The sequence below is a fragment of the Eumetopias jubatus genome, unplaced genomic scaffold (genome assembly GCF_037043125.1).
Source record: "Eumetopias jubatus isolate StellerSeaLion01/CBP00866 unplaced genomic scaffold, mEumJub1_p1.0 scaffold_1, whole genome shotgun sequence".
In the NCBI taxonomy this organism is placed as follows: Eukaryota; Metazoa; Chordata; class Mammalia; order Carnivora; family Otariidae; genus Eumetopias; species Eumetopias jubatus.
The window spans coordinates 189,948,169-189,967,762 of record NW_028274807.1 but is presented as its reverse complement, the minus strand read 5'-3'; the positions used below and the strand labels follow the sequence as shown (position 1 = coordinate 189,967,762).

Genomic DNA, 19,594 nt, shown 5'->3' with positions numbered 1-19,594 from the left:
ATACAACATTTATAAATATTCTAGTTCTAATTTATGACAAACCAGAAGGCATCAGTTAAAAATTTTATAAACACCTTATTTTAAGAGGCTTAAAAAGCTTTCACTGATTTCTTCCAATCATGATTGTCGGAGAATCAGAAAAAGGAAAAAAAAAAAGCTCTTAAGGAGATACCTTCTAGTCAACATGTGAGGAGGAAGGGAGTCTCAGAGAACAGGAGGTACTGAATATGCAGACAGAATTAAAAGAAACACAAACAGGAAGGAGGTAGGAAGTCAGGAGAACTTTCACAAACAGGTGTAACAACTTCAGGTCTTACAGGGAATGCAGAAAGAAGAGAAGTAAAGCTTCTAGGAAGCTTTGGCAGATACACCTAAGCAGAGAGAACAAGCAAGGTCTGACAAGAGCATCTCCAGTGGGCGGTTCTGTTGATGTGATGGATAATGCTGTGGTAATGCTCCCAGGGTAGTGGGGAGGGCAGGAGAGAACCCACAGACAGATGTGCTGGGTATGAGCGTGAGATGGTCAAGGAAAGGATAAAAATGTTACTGTTTGTTGAGAACACTTACGCATGATGTTATACACAAGATCCCCACAACTAAGGTTACTATCATTGTACCCATTGTACTGGTATGGAATTAGAGGCACCAAGAGGCTAAGGGAGAAAGTAGGTTACTATTGAGCAAACATTCCCTTCCTTTCCCCAACATTCACAGAAGAATCCAACCCTTCGCCTTTGACGTTAGACCTGGTCATGTGACTGGCACGAAATGTGAATGGAAGGTAGTGTAGCTTTCTAAGCCTATACCTGAAGAGGTTTGTGCTTTGTCCGCCTCGGAGCTTCTGACAACCCTGAGAAGAACATGCTTCAGGTAACCACGAAGCCTCCACCCTGGGCACCAATGTGAGACAAGTAGGGCAGAGCCCCCTGCCCCCCACCGGCAGCCTTGCAGTATAAACCAGCAGTTTATAAACCAGTTCTGAGAACCCAACACTAGTGTTGCATCCCATTGATACTGTAAGTCACCAGTTTACTGAGGTGTCTAAAAACGATTGTTTTGCCGCTTATTAGCCCTTGGTCCCCTGGCTGAAACACAGAAGCCATTTTCTAAACAAATGTTAGTTCTCCTGCTCAGAGAGGAGTGGGTGGAGTTTAATATAGAAACCTATTTTCTGATTTCCACCTCACAAAGTCTAAATATAACACACTTCTTACTTCGTATGTCTTGCTTCTGAGTAAACTGGATTCTTACGTAAAGTAAGAATCTTTGGCTCTGCTTTCTCGTGGCAGTCTTACAGGCTGTTTTTGTTTTTCTCCCTCCCTTAAGCTGCCTTCCTGCACTGTTATTTTTACAAACCACATTAACTGAAAAAGATTGCATTTTATTCTTTTACATCATTATCTCCCCAAACAGAGCACTTTACTCTTCACCGTATTTTTGTATATCTCATCTGGTGTTTTTTATGTTTCTGTTTCCTGCACTTACCTCCATCAAGTTTAGATAATAGTCATGGGCTCTTTGAGGACTCTAAGCTTTTACTGAACATTGTGGGGATTACATCCATAAAAGGCTTGATGTACTCTGCTGATCAAAGATCTCTTTCTACCGCTTGCAGAAGTTTTCATCCTTTGAGATTAAGCCAATAGTTTCAAGGGCAGTGAGTTTTTGGCAGCAATAATCCTTGACTACACTAAAGTAAGATTGCACCTTTGTCTCAGCCTTGGTTTTTCCTGAATGTATTTACCAAAACAAAACAAAACAGAACTATTACCATTCACTTCCTTCTGCTCCTGTATCCAACATTCTTGGCTTCCTAATTTCCTTTTATGATATAGGCCTGATAATTTAGTATTTTAACTTTTCCTGACAAAGTGATCAACAACACCTTATAGGAGGGTAGAAGCTCTCTCAACTTGCAAATCTCCGCAGGCTCACCCTTAACTATCGACTTGGTTCAGAACTCCCTAGCACGGCGCACTGGTGCTCCCTGGCCGCCGGACTGGCCCCGTCTTTTGCCACGGGCTCTCTCCACTCATGCCCCAACTTCTTAAAAATGAGCTAATACCTATGCTTACAGTATATATTTTAATTATTTTAAGTGATTTATTATTTTGCTAGCGAAGAAAGAAGACTCAACAAAGCAAACTATCCTGTTGGTGGCCACACACCTATCCAGGAGCAGAGCTCTTATACCAGAGTCACTAGTCTCTGTTCCCTAAGCTCTCCACTCCCACCAAGTGCCTTTGCTGACATCGCTCCCTCCGCCCAAAACACCTTGCAAACTCACCCTTGCAGTGAGCACTGAGTCTCTAATGCCACCTCAGCTTTCTCGTGCTTTTTTGTGACCAGCCAGAAATAAAATTAACTGTTGCTCCATTTGTGTAACCTTCGTCCCTTGCCTAATTTTATTAGGGAAGAAATAAAACACTGTATTTATACCTCCATTTGCCCCACCGTCCAAAGCTCCCTGAAGGCAGGGGCCTCATTTTTAATCCTCAGAGCTGAACTGAGCTTCTGGCACATTGCAGGTACCCAATAACTGAGTGTTTAATCTAATCTAGATAACAAAGGAAAATCAGGATAGTTATTATAATTACTCGAGAAAAGTAAAGAGTGGGTGAAAATGTGTGTGAATAATGTATCCATGTCGGCATATAATATACATGGGCTATCTATAATAATATAGGTTAAGAGGGTACTGTATAGATAACCCATATGGATTATCCACAATATGCTGAAGGGATGATAAAAACTGAGTACAAAGGAAGATAGTGGCTAAATATCTCTCTATGGAATTTTTGATAAGGCTTTGAGGATGGCTTATCAAATACTTGATAAGCAGGAGACAAGCAGAGTACAGGTCACTTGTCAAAGGAAGGTAACTTCTAATTTTCACAGCAAAGCAACTGAGAAGGGTCATGGGATCCTTAAGAAATGTCTTTGGAAGAACAAGGGCTCTCCGTACATAAAACTCTCACAGTTCTACTAGGAGTGGAACTTACAAAAAGAACAAAGTTAATGTGTTAACACAAGACAATGTGCCTTCTTGGATTTTGCCACCTACCAACATCCCCTTACATATCATTTACATTTGATGACTTAAAAAAAAATGTTTCCTATTTGTTTTTTACTTATAAGATAAGATCAAGAGAGATCAACACACTTGCTGGAAGAATTTCCACCCTTGACAGCTGCTAGTTACTGTCCACCTCATCCATATCCACTATTTCTCTCAACATTGGCTCTTCCCTTGGGGAATCTTTCAAAGTTGCATCCCTCTGTCCAGCCCTCAGTATTCAGAGATTTATTCTTCCAGATCTCTACTGACAGCCAAGTCTCCAAGAGAATCTCTATGCTATAGTCACTTTGAGAGAATGGGTGAATTAAATACTCAGCAAGAACCGAAGGTCCCCATGATGGTGTCTTTACCTTTCAGATATACTTTCTTCCCTTCCTCCTCCTCCATCCTGGGGGGGTGAGGGCTAGCGGTGGTGTGAAGGGGATAATTCTAGGTGTATATCAATCTGACCCACCACGGTGAAAATAATCATGCCGTCCTGGTCTCCCACAAGGACCTCAGGAGTAATACCGTCACATTTCTCTGCCACTGAAAATGCTGCCCGATGTACATTACCTTGTCTCCATTTCAGGTTTTAATAATAAATTCAAACTGTCTTTTCAAGCCATTTTCTTTAATGCCTTGACAGACTTGCACTAGTGCTACTCTAGATAAATGCTTGCTTCATCCCAAAGAGATATCAGAAAGTAATTTCTCTTCAATTTACTCCTGCATTTTGCCTGTTAATTATCTTGAAACATTTTTGCAGTAGATTGCTCCATCCCGTTAAAATAAAAAAATCTCTCCTAAATTTCTGAACCACTCCCACCCACCCCCCAATCATAGTTTTTACACTCTGCGGTGTCAGTTTTAAAGCAACATTTTACTAACTACAACATTCATAGTTAAACCAAAGCAAAGAGGTATCATTTGTTACAATGTTTTTCTCATCTGTAACACAGATCAGGGGGTTTCTTTTTCCCTTTATTTTACATTGCCTCCAAGTAAATATATCTGGGGTAAAAAAAAAAAAAAAATAGTACCCCTTGCAATGGAAAGGGTAACATACACAGTGAATGACTGAACTATACTGGCCAGACAGGATCAATGGCACAGAAGGAAAGCAGTGATACATCACAGGACCACCCCTGATCCATCAGTTGGTGGCAAGGATGATGGTGTGCGTGGGTGGCAAACCATCAGCATGCACGTTTTCCTCTGTGACTGGTGCTGACACATCGGCTGTCCAGGGCCTACCGGTCTTTGGCCAAAGCCGGGTGGGGAGTACCTGCAAGCCATAAACTCGCAGTCCTTTAAAAACATTCTTCATGGATAAAGTATGCAAATACAGCCACCAACACTTCCAAAGACTCTAACTTATCAATGATGGAGCATTACTGGAGTTGATTTTTAAATGAAAAATTCAGATGGGACGGGAAGGCAGTTTTTTGCAGTCCCCCCATGTGATCTGGGGGATACAGTATTGAGGAATTATATACTTTATGATGTAATTAAAAAAAAATTTTTAACCACCAACTAGGTTTATGAAGAATGGTGCACACTCCTACTAAAATATCAAAGTAAATATTTTATTTCCATAGGTGAGGTAGCAAGGCAAATGCTTCATGGGCGGGCACATGAAAGTCTTGACCTTCTTTTGGTTCCTTTACACAGACCGACAAACGCCAGAATGAGTTACTTCTGTTCAAAAATCTAATCAGCACGTCTATGTTGTAGATCTACTCCATGCCCGGCACTGTCCAAGGTTCTGGGAACCCAAAAGTGAACAAAAAAGACCAAATAACTCTGCCCTCATGGAGTCCATTCTAATCCATGCATTTTTCTCATCTTCCTAGATCTGAGCCAAAAGATGTATATCTTCATTTCCCAAGTATTTTATGTTAAAATTAACACAGTTCAAATTTTATTCATTTCCTAGAGGGTATGGATTTTAAAAAGCCAATCATCTTCAGAAGATACTACCCTGATGTCTAGGAAAAGGATATTTAATCTGAGATTCTTTCAACTCCTCATCTGTTTCACAGAATGCGAGGCTATGAATGAAACCACACAGACTAGAGGAAAAGTAAAAACTGTTTTCTGAGTAGAAATAAAGTAGAACATCTAATGTGTACCTCTCATTTTGTACTTTCCTACTTGATATATATATATATTTATGACATCCATCTCTGGCTCAAATTCACAGATGAGATCCATTAAAACCCCAAGTTCAGTCCAGTTTTCTTGAAAATTTTCAAAGTGGCAAACAAATTGAGGAGAACTTCTACCTTAAAAACCCATCACCGATGCTCTTGATCAATAGCTGGCATCAGTGAATCTTAGACAGACATGTGGGCAAGAATGTTGGAGCCAGGCAAGGATTTTTCTTAATATGGATACTGATGTCACCTAGGCAGAGAGAGGCCGAGCAGAGTGGCAATAAGAGGGAAGTGATTATATAACACATCCAAACCATAAATAAACACTCCATTAAGTTATAAAATTCTGTATGTCCTTAGGAGGGCTTCCTGTGAGCCACTTAACTTAGAAAAAATAAAAGGAAAGCTCTATTAATCATTCATTTGGTCAAAACCTACTGAATCCTTGCTCTATACCCAGCACAACACATCATCATCATCATCATCACTGTGTTGAATTTACTGTGTACCGAATACTGAGCTGGTTGATGGCATGTCTCATTTCATCAGTGAGCAACCCTTTAGAAGTTGGGTATAATTGTTACCCTCATTTTAGATGAGCAGATGAAGTAAATGATATCAAAGAGGTTATGTTACCTGCTTGTGGTCTCACAGCAAATTAAATAATCAGGCACCAAATGAGCATCTATCAGTCTCCTAAGACCATGGTCTTTTACTACCTGTTGCTCCAGCTTTGAGATATAACTGACATATAACACTGCATGAGTTTAATGTATAAAACGTGTTAATTTGATACACATACATACTGCAAAACTATTACCACCATAGCTTTAATACCTTTATCACTTCATATAAATATGTAAATAAAAATGTAAGAAATAAAATTTTGTGATGAGAACATTTAAGATTTACTCTTAGCAACTTTCAAATATATAATGAAGTATTATCTATAAGCACCACAATGTACATTAGATTCCAGCTTACTCATCTTGTAACTGGAAATGTGTACTCTTGGACCAACATCTCCCATTTCCCCCACCCCAGGCCCTGGTAATCAGCATTCTCATCTCAGTTTCTAAAAGTTTAGCTTTGTTAGATTCCAAATATAACTAATACACGGTATTTGTTTTTCTCTGAGTGAATTTCACTTAGCATAATGCCCTCAAGGTCCATCCATGTTGTCTCAAATAATAAGATTTCCTTCTTTCTCATGGTTGAATAATATTTCACCATGTATACATATATACACATACACACACACACACACACACACACCCCACATCTTCTTTATTCACTCATCTAATGACTAATGCTTAACTTGGTTACTGTGAATAATGTTGTAATGAACATGGGTGTATAGATATTTCTTTGAGATCCTATTTTCAGTTCTTTTGGATAGATTTCCAAAGGTGGGATTCTACGGCTTTTTAATGTTTTGAGAACTTTGCATGGTCTTTTCCAGAGTGGCTAACCAATTTACATTCCCACTGACAGGTACACAAGGGTTCCTTTTCTTCACATCCTCACCAACACCTGTTGTCTCTTTGTGATTTTAGTCATTCTGACAGGTGTAAAGTGATATCTCACTGCAGTTTTGATTTGCATTTCCCTAATTAGTGATGTCGAGCACCTTTTCATATACCTATTGACCATGTGTATGTCTTCTTCAGAAAAATGTCTATTCAGTTCCTTTGCTCATTTTTAATCAGATTTTTTTTTCTATTTAATTGTAGGAGTTTATATATTTTCAATGTTAACCTCTTATTAGATATATAATTGCAAATATTTTCTCTCATTCTGTAGGTTGCCTTTTTATTTTGTCGATGATTTCCTTTGGTGTACAAAAATGCTTTTTAGTCTGACATAGTCCCACTTCTTGATTTTGCTGTTGTTTGTATTTTTGGTGTCAAATCCAAAATCACATTGCCAAGACCAATGTCAAAGGGCTTATCCCCTCTGTTTTCTTCTAAGAGTGTTATGGTTTCAGATCTTATGTTCAAGTCTTTGATCCATTTTGAGTTGATTTTTATGTAGGGTATATGATGGGAGTAAGCCCACGGTCTTTACTACTCCATTTTATTATTCCCAAATCAGTTGAAATGTGGATTCATTTGCATCATCAGCTTTGTATCAGAGTTGAAAAGGACTTTCAATATTATCTAATGAATGATAAACTTCAGAAGTTAGCCCATTTCCCATGTTCAGGTAACCTGTTAGAGGCAGAGGTGAAACTAGAATTTAGGTTCTAATACACGCTTGATTCTACTCTTCCATATGTAACTGTGACTAAACCATAATAATAAGGATAATAGCAGCTGACACTTGTGGAATCTATTACCTTTCAAAACTTTAAGCACTATATATGTGAAAACTCATTTACTCTTCACAACATAGGAAATGGATCCCACCATCCCCATATAACAGGTGAACAACTGTGACACAGAACGGGTACATAAGTACTAAGTGGTGGAGCCAAGATCTGAGTCTGTATCTGCACAGTTCTCAAGCCCAGCTTTAACTATTATACTATTCTGCTCTTCGTAGCAAAAATAAAATTTTCTCAATGTATCAAACTTTAAAAAGAAAAAACCCCTCAGTTTCTCTATGATGCTTCTTTGACCACCCCAATCCAAATTTATATCTTTTCAACCACGCTTTGAGATTTTGAATCCTATTAGCCTGATTCTGTTAACACACACACCATCTCCCAACATATCATTGCTTCTGAGATCAGAGAATATGTCTTTAATTCTATCTGCTCTTCCCCCAGTACCTCATTTTCATAGTGCACTGACTGTAGTAGACAGTCAGCAAAAAGATTCAGAAATGGACATTAAAAAAAAATAGCAGGTAGCTGACAAAGATAGTTTAAATTCACATTACTAAATTTGACAGAGGGTTGCTCATGCAAAACAATCTATATCCAAAGTCAGGGAAAATCCACATCTAAATATATTTTACAAATAAGTATTTAACTAATAGGTGTTTGCCTGATTTAATTTAAGGTATTTCCTACCCTATGCACCAAAATCACAACTAGTCACCTGAATTAATAAATATCCACATACTTCAAGTTCAACAATAGCTGCCTGGAATAATGTATCACGGTATTACAGAAATTTAAAAAAAATTAAAGACCCAACATACTTACATAGGCTAACTATATGTTAACTTAGGAAACTCTACAATTCAAATTTAAAAGAAATTGTGTTTGATCATCAACTCCCTTTTACTAAGACAGTAGGAAAATCAAAACATTCTTGCTGATAACCAACTAATCACACAGCTGGGTTAACCCAAGCTCTCCATTTCCTTTTTGATTGGAATGAGTGATGTCCTTGGTGCCAGAACCCTGGTTGCCTAAGCTCCTTCCCACCACACTATACAATCTATTTCCATCAGCTCAGTTGTATGTTTAACCAGGAATCTATATACGCATTCTCAAGGCTACATACTTGTGGTTGTATTCACATGATATAAGCATAACATAAATTGATGAAATATGAGTGCAAAAAAGAGATCTGTTGCTTCCACTGCTTCCTTGGGAAGACAAGTCCAACTCATGAGAATAAGTGGCTTTATATTAGATAAAGGAAACTTTACAAGGTGGGGGAAAAAAACATGGTAAAATTCCAAAAGAACCGTGCCTTAAATTGTTTTGCAAGTGTCCATGGTTTTGTTCTACTTTGAAGAAACTGTAAGTAGTGCATTAGGACTATCATTTATACAGAAAAGTAGAGGTGAAACTCCAAATAGTCAATTCATACTTAAATAGGGTCTAGATTCAACAAAGGATTGGCCAACAGATGCACATTTCAATGTCTTAAAGAATTTTATATAGCTTTTTAATTTTTTTCTATTTTCTAAAATTTCTTTTCTATTTTTAAAGCAACTTTTTGTTGCTTCAACCAAATGTTTCAATTGACCAAATAGAAGTCATAACTGATCTGAGTAAGAGGGCTTCTATAGTACTATATGCAAGCCATGGGTGGCTAGAGGGAAGATGGGCTCTGGTCCTGCGCTTGGCTTCCAGAATTGGCCTCATTCTGTACATTCTTAGCCTATTTTCACCTGTGCTAGCTCTGAGAGCCTCATGGCACCTCCTCATGTCCTCTGTTCTAGTCTCTTAGGCACAAGTTTTTCCTCCCTCAAATTCTTCCTATAAGGCCCCCAAGCACTGTGAATGTCCGTTCCTTCCTGCCCATACACTTGCTATTCTTCCTACACTTCACTCCACCTCTTCTGCACCTGGTTACGGGCATCATCTCCTCCCCTTTTCCTGATTCTTTAGTTTTATTCACATCACCTCCTCTGTTCCCCCTATCACCGAATACCCGCTGGCCCCATTTTATGTTTAACCTGGCTGTGTTCATCCTTGGCTATAAGCACCACAAGGATCAAGACCCACCTTGTTTTCATTTAACTATAGGATCCCTAGCATCCAGCATTTCACCTGGCAGAAAATAAGTACTCAAATACTTAATCAATTTTTGGATACACTCATTAACAAACTAATTTAGGTAACTGTTCCTCCAAAATTCCCAAAAGACAGGAATTCTATCTTTTCTCACTTGTGCTTTCTATACGGCACCCTGCATGAAGCCACGCTGGGCTGTTTCCCCGTGCTGAAAGGTTTGAAGTAGGACCTTTTACATCTACTTCCGTACTCAGCTCTCTATGTTTTGGATGTGGGGCTGTAAGGACCAATGTCAGGTGACAGGTGTTCAGAGGGATGCCACCCTGAGTCACACAATCTGAGTGATTTCCCTGGGTGCATCTTCTGTTATTCCTAACCACCGGAACCAACCCAAAGCAGCCTGATAAGATGCCAAACGGCATTCTCTTCTTTCCAGGCATCATGTGTCTCTTGACGTGTACATGTCAAGAACCTCTTCTTTAAAATTCTTAGGCTCCTGGAAGGGTTGAAGTGTGTATATTGTCTTTTAGAATGGAAAGAGTGTGACAGTATCTCTGAAAAAACTGGCTATTCCAGAGACAAAAGGGTTTGTTCAAAAGTACTCTTCTCCCATTGCTTTGTGAGCAAGAGAGTCACATGCTGGTCTTAATGCACTGAAGCCAGGTTCATATCCACGCTGTCTGCCATCACATTTTAGATCCTTTATTCTTCCCTATCACTCGCTAAGATACTCTCACTCCTGCTTTACACCTGCAGCCCCTCTACTATTCACACTTGGTCACATTTCTGAAAGTTCCAACTTGACCTTGCCCTTTGAGTCTCATTTTATAGAAGCAACAGAGTTAAGAGCATTATCCACTAACCTCTCAAAAAATTTTTAAATAACCAAATAGTTCCCAAGCTTCTCTGAGAGGTCCAGGAACAACTCACTCACTGTCCTGGGTCTGCTTCTTGTCCGCATTTAAATTCCAGGCTAGCAATTGATATCTGCCCAGCCACAAGCTCCCAAGACTGGATTTTCTACCAATCAGGGGGAAATTGGACTTGCTTCATCTCTATTTTTTTAAAGATTTTTTTTGAGATTTTATTATTTGACAGAGAAAGCACAAGCAGGGGCATCAGCAGGCAGAGGAAGAAGCAGGCTCCCTGCAGAGCTAGGAGCCTGATGCAGGACGTGATCCCAGGACCCTGGGATCAGGACCTGAGCTGAAGGCAGATGCTTAACTGACTGAGCCACCCAGGCATCCCATGGGCTTGCTTCATTTCTGTCACTTCATTCCAAATGGCCTGCTGCCTCTCTACTTGGGAGATGACATATAAATGCCACCTTTTATACAGGTACCATTCTAATTTTTTACAAGAAATTTTAGATATATCAAATTCAGCATATACCAAATAATGCAGTATCCTAAATAATAAGAGACCATATTACCAAGTCCTGTACCCAGAACTTTACCTGCATTATCATTTTATTCTCTCAGTAGTTCTATAACAAATGTGCTACTGCTATCTCATCACAAGAAAGCTAGGTATAAAAAACTTGCCCATAGTCATAAGGAATGTAAATCCATTTATGTCAAATTCCTAGTTCAAACTTTACTTCTCAAAGGATCTCCAAATGCAACCGAACAAACACAATTTATACAGATCTATAGTTCTTCTCTGGATGTTCTTTAAAACACACACACACACACACACACACACACACACACACACACACACACAAATATTCAATGAGGCAACAAATCTCTAGAATTTCTCATTTCAGAACATTTTCACTAAAGCTAAATCTCTCACACAAACACTATCTGGCATCTCTATTTGGTCAACTTGGAACTGAGCTTAAGTACAAATAATGTGGGACAGTACTATACATTATATTTAGCACTTAAGGTACTTGGTGTTTTCACTGGGATACTATTCTGTTACTTTAATAAATTGCAACCTAGCAAGAGCAACATTTCATGAGCCTCTTAGACATAATACCCAATTCCAAGAAGTCATCCTTTCTTGAAAATGTACAAGTTCATTTCTTCTGTTTCTATTGTTTTGTTCCCAAAATTATTTCAAAGTCCAGTAACATAGAACCAGATGGAATCACTCTTTACTTGATGGAGCAGGAAGAAAAACAGGGGAGAAAAAGGCAATTTGACACATAAAGAACCTAACTGAATATTTCACTAATGTTTGATGAATCACTGATGAGCTTTAGCTTTTCCCGCTTTAGATTCCTTCTTGATTGTGCCCAAATCACTTGCCTGCTACTAAAGTGTCAACAGAGGGCATGTATTCAAGAAACCGTACATTACTAAAAATGACCAGCAATTCTTAAACAGTAGATATAGATACTCTTCTTGAAGGTATTTTCTTGGGAGCAAGAGGAGTCTCTCTCAATTCACCAAATCATTTAAAGAGTGGGCTGAAGAAAACAATAAGATCTTTAAAACCATTTATCATCTCAAACTTCTCCTTGAACAACTATTTCATTTTTTTTTAACCTTACAGAATAGGCACAGGGGAAAAAAAATCACTTAACCTGTGGAGATCACAACACAGATGCATTTTTTTAATATAGCCACATACTAACTGGTTAATATAAGCAAACCATTTTCTAGTTGATGCTGGAAGTCTTAGACCAAGAATTTAAGTTAATATTTGAAATATATAGAGAAATATAGATCTATATATAATAGTATTAAATTAAAAAGATAATAATTTTGTGATGCACACAGAGATGCCTTTAAAAGTTCAACTTTCTGCTCCATGTATCTTCTTTCTGAAAGTTGATTTTTTTTTTTAAGATTTTATTTATTTATTTGACAGAGAGAGACACAGCGAGAGAGGGAACACAAGCAGGGGGAGTGGGAGAGGGAGAAGCAGGCTTCCCGCATAGCAGGGAGCCCAATGCGGGGCTCGATCCCAGGACCCTGGGATCATGACCTGAGCCAAACGCAGACGCTTAACGACTGAGCCACCCAGGCGCCCCTGAAAGTTGATTCTTTTTTCCAAGTACTATTATTCTGGTCTGTCATTTTAGGTTATTTTTCCTTCCAGTCACTCTTAAAGGGACATGATTTGCTCTTTGTTCAAAGAGAAGGGATTTCTTCTCAATGCCTGATTGCTTTATCATCTAGCTGAGGCTCTCACCCCCGACCACTCCAGCAATTCATCTTCCGATTAACAGAACTTTTAAACAGTATCAAGAGAATTTCTGGTGGTGAGAGGAGGAAAGGTCTATAGAAAAGGCAAGATCTTCCCAACTGTGTTTAAAAAAAAAAAAATTCCCTCTAACAGGCAAAGTAGATCATGATTTTCTGGCCAAGGAAAGAACCTAACTACATTAGATTCAAAGACAGATAAGTAAACAGTGCAATGTTTTCTTGATGTGGCCCCAAGATCCCCACCACAGGCACAGCTTAAATAGCTTGGCACTGCCTGGTGACCCTATATGAATTACCGTCCATACACTAGAGCAGTGGTTATCAAATACTAATGTACTTAAGTATCACTTAGATACCTTGTTAAAATAATTTCCTGAGCCCCACCTCCCGAGATTCTTTTTCACCGGGTCTGGGTGGGGCCCATGAATTTGCATTCCTAACAAGCTCACAGGTGATGCCAAATGCTGGTCTAAGGACCACACTTTGAATATTGCTCCAGAGCACTGTGATTCCAAAAGCACTTGGGGTAAATTGTATCACTCACTCTGCATCTACAATTCTGTTCTTGGATTATTTCAGTCTGCAGTCTTAAGCACTTGGTCTTCAAAGAAAACATACTGCTGCAATGTGAGTCTAGATGATGGATAGGGTAGGGTACGGTAGGATGGAAGGCCAGGCCAGGCAGGAAGAAAGAAAGAAAGAGAAAAGAAAAGAAAGAAAAAGAAAAGAGAGAAGAAAAGAGAGAAGAAAAGAGAGAAGAAAAGAGAGAAGAAAAGAGAAGAAAAGAAAAGAAAGGAAGGAAGGAGGGAAGGAAGGAGGGAAGGAAGGAAGGGAAAGAGAGAGAAAGAGAGAAAGAGAAAGAGAGAAAGAAAGAAAGAGAGAAAGGGAAAGAAAGAAACTTAAAGTAATGGGTCTTCACTTGGAAAAGAGAGCAAGCTGACTCTGGTTTACAAAGGCCTATCTCATTCCTGTTCCTTTGTCATTTGAGAGAGATGTGAGCAGTCTATGCCAAAAATGCACACGGCACATTCCCAGGAAGCCACTCACAGGGCCAAACTTAATTTTATTTAAGCCTGCCTGAACTTGCTTTTCTTATTTTTCCCCTATAAGCACTCATGAGGTTTTTTTTTTCTTTTCTTTTCTCTTGTAAGAAAGAACTCAAAGGCAAAGACACAGAGTTGACTTCACCAAAAAGTAGCAAACTGTAAAGCAAAAAATAAATAAAAATCAAGCATGTCTGTTTATAACAAGATTCACCCCACAACCCCTCTATTCACCCCCCATACAAAGAGAAAACTTAAGACGATAATAACTACTCTTCAAAAATGATTAAATGAAAATTGCCCAAAAGTCAGATTACTGGAAACATGTCTAAGCCCTTTGTGTGCAAATCCATATGGTGGCAGTTGGAACACCAAACACCTAAGAAAAAACAGACATACACCTTACTATAAAGCAGGGTTGCAAATCCAAATGCCTACAGCGTAAGTAAGGTAATTTAATGGATGCAGTCGGGAGTAAGTGAAGAGAGAGCACCAGGGACAATGGAGAACTTGAGAGTTCTGGCCTTATCAGCTGCTCCTAACTGAAGTCCAATTCTGATAACATCAGAAATACATTTTCTGTTATTCCTTCCAGTCCTATTTCTTGGATTATAAGTTGAGTTACAGAAACTATGTTTGGAAAAGTCACAGGAAAACTGGATGAAGGTTAACTTCCTGGAAAAGGTTCATCCTAGGCTGCAGTAGGCAGCCTGGGATGGGTCAGGTCGCCTTTATCCAACTCGGGGTTGAGTTGACTCAAAGTTGGCTGATATTTTGAAAGATTTAGTCTGCCTCTTTTGCTCACATCCTTGGATATAGTTTGAAAGCCTATGGTGTTTACCAGTCTCCCTTGTCCTTCATGGATGTTGAACTCCAACAGTTTTACCCTTAGCAATGGGAGACTGTCATATTGAGCGCTTTGCCTTTTCAGTGATTTGCTTCTTAGCTTCCTAGTTCCACACCCTGCATAGCACAAAAATTAGGCAAATGCCTCCAGGGATGAGACTGCCCAAGATCAGGCTAATTATCTAGTACCTGCCTTTTTTCTGATGTCTCATGCCCTCAACTCCCAGCTGCTTTAGCATCCCTAAACTTTGATGTTTGTCTCTTTTGCCTTATGAGATTGCCAAAAAATCTTCTGCCTTCTCTGCTCCCAGGCTACAATCTTTAGTCTGATTTCTCAGCTTCCATCCCAAACCAAAGGAAGGAGGGAAGGAAGGACTTTATAGTGCCCTATGCTCTAGGAGTCTTGGTTTTCTTGGCAACTCTTTAATGTTTTCAAATTAGGTGCATTTCAGACTTTGCTTAAGTTAGCTTCTCTACTGTTTTTGAAGAAGTGTTGGTTTTTCATAGACCACCCCAATTTAGCCAGAGGCAAAAGTCCCCAGGTAGGTTGGCTGATGGGTTGGTTGGTTGACTGATTCTTTTGGAGATTACAAGGTTAAAAGGAGTGGAGATCGTCCGGTTCACACTGACTCCAGTGAGTTGTATTTGGGTTTTCTAAGCCTGAGACTTCTCAACTGCTGCTGTTGCCATAGATTTGTTTTCTTTCAGGATCAAAGTGGGTACTTTCATATAAAATCTTATTTTTAATTCCTTCTCTGGCAATTCTTTCCTGGATTCTTAGCTTTGCCTAAGTATACCTACAATGGAACCAGCATTCTCCAGCCACTAAGATAAAACCTCCTACTCCAACATCGTATGATCTTCTCATTCTACTCGTTAATGAAAAATGTCCAAGGCCAACCACAATAGATCCTCATGAACCATACAACATCGAATCCTGTGCACAGGGAAGTTTCTGACATCTAAAATTTCCTAGGAGCTTCAAGAGCTTCCCCTTGGTGGAGTCACCAGGCTCTGGTGTGGCAGCCTTGGGCTCCAGTCCCAGGTTAATTTAATACAGTAATATAACTACTTCCCTTGGAAATAATATGTTTATTCTGAAATTTAGGAGTTAACTTCATATTTATTTATTTTTATTTTTTTATTATGTTAATCACCATACATTACATCATTAGTTTTTGATGTAGTGTTAACTTCATATTTAAACACTTAATCCACATGAGCTATGTAGCAATCATTTTGGTAAAAATTGACTACAAATGTTTATATATATATCCAATTTCAAAGAAGACATCAAACTAATAGTTTTGGTTCAGTGATCTCTTTTAAGACAGATATGTGAAGCAATTTTTGTATTTTGTCAGCAGCCTTAAAAGAAATTTCAAATAACCACAAATCATTGTTACACTTTAGAGTACTTGAGACACTCCAAATAAATATTTGATGATAGATGGACAGTAGGTGGAGGAATGGTTTCATCTAATATGTAACAGAAGAAAGTGACAAGACACCCACCCTTATGCTTATCAGGGAACAAGATGAGAATGCTCTGGCAGAATATCACTCTTATAGTTGCCAGTAATTGGCCCCACTTGAAGCAAAGAGGAGGGATTTAAACAGAGGCACTATCTGACTTAAGCCTTCCTGTATAATGCAGGGACCTGGATACAGACAGACATAAGACATACGGTAAAATAGTCAAATTATTCCCATTACCATGTGCCATCTCCAAGTGTGGCTTCCTGGGAATTAATCTGAGGAAGTGCCATTTGATGCCTTCTGATACAGTACTCCATGTTAGTCATTTTTATTTACTTGTTTGCTTTATAGGCCTAAGTTTTTTTTTTTTTTTTTTATTTGTCACTCAGTCTTAAAAACTAGATAATTGTGAAAACTAAGGAGTTAGTTTAGGATACGTGCTATGTTCTGATGTCTTTCCTTATCCCCATCATTTGGATGCAACAACAAATTCTCTTTATCAAAAATGTTGAAAGCTCTTTGAGATTACTGCTCTGTTAGGACATCTAGCCTAATAGGCATGGAGCTCTCCACCATGTGGGTAGCTGGAGAATGTAGCAGCCGACTCGGGATAGGACTGTTCACAGTGAATGCAGACTCCAGTTCCTTTAGGACCATAAGAGACCCCATGGCAAGTCCCCGTTGACAGAGCACTTGTCTCTTCTGTAACACGCCTATATAAATAAGAGAAAATATCCAGGCATCCAAATGACAGGGATAGGGAAAGACATCAGAACATAACACATGTCCTAAACTAACTCCTTAGTTTTCACAATTATCTAGTTTTTAAGACTGAGTGACAAATAAAAAAATAAAACCTTAGGCCTATAAAGCAAACAAGAAGTAAATAAAAATGACTAACATGGAGTACTGTATCAGAAGGTATCAAATGGCCAAAAAAGAAAAAAAAGCATTATCTGTATATGGCAGGCACTGTGCAAAGGATATTACTTGAAATCTGTTAATCTTCACGACAACTCTTCAAGGTAAATACTCTCATAATCCTCATTTTGATACATGAGAAAAATGAAGCACAGAGCAGCTTAGTAATTTACTCCAAGTAGTAAGCAGTAGAGAGTCAACCTGAAACTAGGTCTCAGGATGCCATATCACAAACCCTCAACCACATCCTTTATAGGCCTCCTGGACAGTATTGATCATCTTAATGTCTCGCTGCGTATTCCTTATACTTTAATAATGTGACTATGGATTATGGACATGTGCCTTTCCTATCCGTCCTTAAATTCTGAGCTAAATATAAAATTAATGACATCTTGGGAGCTGTGATTCTTCCCTAACACATTTTGCTAAGAACATGGCTTATGAAATCTTTTTATCTAGTTGAAATGTGTTTACTAAGTCTTGCCAGGAAGTTCATTCTAGGGGGATATTACACATGGGCAATGTAAATTGCTCTAAGGGCTAAGAAGCCTTCATTCCAACTAGTTTTTTGCCGCCAAGTATTAAGTAATTTAATAGATTTGGAAAATGAAGCACCTGGTCTAACCCCTTTCACAAGTTACTAGGACTGCATAAAGATCAGTCACTCTACACAGAGTTGTACAACTCCCCATCTGACACATGGAGCTGCCTCCCTCAGTGTTGTTTGCAAACAGCACTAGTGTTTACACCAAGTATCTCTGATCGGAACAAACCTGTTCCGATGGCCTAGTGACTCCACGCTGCAAATATGCATTTTGATGAGCATTTCTGAGCGCTGGAGGAAGGAGACCTGGGGCCCCAATCTGAAGGCCAACATCCTGTTCCTGGCTTTTCTGGCTCATAGCTGTGCCACCATGAGCAAGTCACACTATATAAGCTTTGGTTTCCTACTCAATAAAAGATGCCAGTCTACCTCATGACATTCTTGTAATGGTGGTACCTGTGAAAGCACTTTGAAAAACTATTCAAACTGAAGATCAGATATGTGACATATATACACAAACTTATACACAGCACCAAGGGCTAAGTCGTACATATCAACCAGATGCCAATAGCTAGATGATTAACCAGATAGAAGACAGAAGTCCACTAAGCCACCCCCCAGAGGAAGTGAGCCTATGAGGAGATGCCCAGTTGCTATGGTGATGGGAAAGGACAGAGCAGTCCAGGCAGAGGGACAGGGAGGGAAAGGAGGGCACAGGTTGGCTACAGATGTAGGTTCTAGAGAGCCTTCCCAATGAGCACTGGGGTAAGTGTGGACTTCTGGAAATAGCAGCAGACAAGAATTCACTCATTAACAGAAAATAACCTGATATAGAAAGGCTGTGTGCCAGGCACCATAATCCAAAAATACCAACATGCAGGATCCTGCTTGATCTTCATAACAAGCCAGTGAAGGTATGCCCCCTATTTATTGATTAGGTAACAGAGGCTTTGAGCAATTTATTGTCAGGTCCAAATAGAGAGTAAGTGATAAACCAGGTTCAAACAGGATCTGTAGAACTTGTTTGAACCTGGAGCTATGCTCCTTGACCACCTTGCTATGCTGCCTCTCTAAACCAATGTCAGGATACAAACCAGCACATCTATCAAGCTATATTTCTGTAGAACAACTTTGTGTTTAAATACATAGGGAAAAAGTCAGGTATGGTATACACTCAAATGTTCATAGCTCTCTTTCTGTGCAGTGGGATCACAGGTGACTTTCTCAATACCCTTAAGTATTATCTGACTTTTGTAATCAAAAAGAGAAAGCAATTAAAGAGTTAAAATACATCTTTATTTTTTCCTTCCTAAGGACAACTCTTATTTCCAAAAGCTTTAGGTCATCTGTGTAAAAAAAAAAAAAAAAAAAAAGAAATGAGGAAGTCAAAGGGACAGTTTGTTAAGGGTTAAGTATTAAAATTTGATAAATTTGATTAATAGCTTAAGTATCTGTGGGATAGCAGGAAACCACTGAAAACACTGGAGTGAACCTAGTGTAGCAAAGGAGGTTGGGCTTGAGGTTCATGATGGCAGGGGTGGGGCACCCTCATAGGGATGGGGGTCAGTGTGAGTGCTTTACAAAGTAGTCCCCACTCCAAGACTTTCAGAGAGAATTCGGGCAAGAATCACTAGTCTAGGATCCACTGTACTGGTGGGAATCAGCAATCCCACTTCTAGTATGTTGGCTGGGAGAAAGGCTAAGAATCACTGATACAGAAAGAGATAATCAGTAGAGGGCTATGCAATTAGGTAAGACAATGATGGGATAAGGTCAAGGAAAAGCAGAAATGATAAACATAGAGAAGATCCATACTTGGAGACTAGAAAAAAGATAAAGGGAAATGGGGGGCGGGGAAGAGTAAGCAGAGGTGTGGGTGGGAGGGTATTAATAAGAATATTCTATGGGCACCTGGGTGGCTCAGTTGGTTGAGCAACTGCCTTCAGCTCAGGTCATGATCCTAGAG

At 39.2% G+C, this 19,594-nt stretch overlaps 1 protein-coding gene and 1 pseudogene across 3 annotated transcripts in view; both read right to left on the bottom strand.

Annotated features, from left to right (window-relative positions):
• Positions 1-19,594, bottom strand: part of FHIT (fragile histidine triad diadenosine triphosphatase) — a 1,452,058-nt gene that overhangs the window by 695,108 nt on the left and 737,356 nt on the right. The gene's annotated exons all lie outside the window — the stretch shown is intronic.
• On the bottom strand, positions 15,355-17,986 carry LOC148165115 (cytochrome c oxidase assembly protein COX20, mitochondrial pseudogene; annotated as a pseudogene).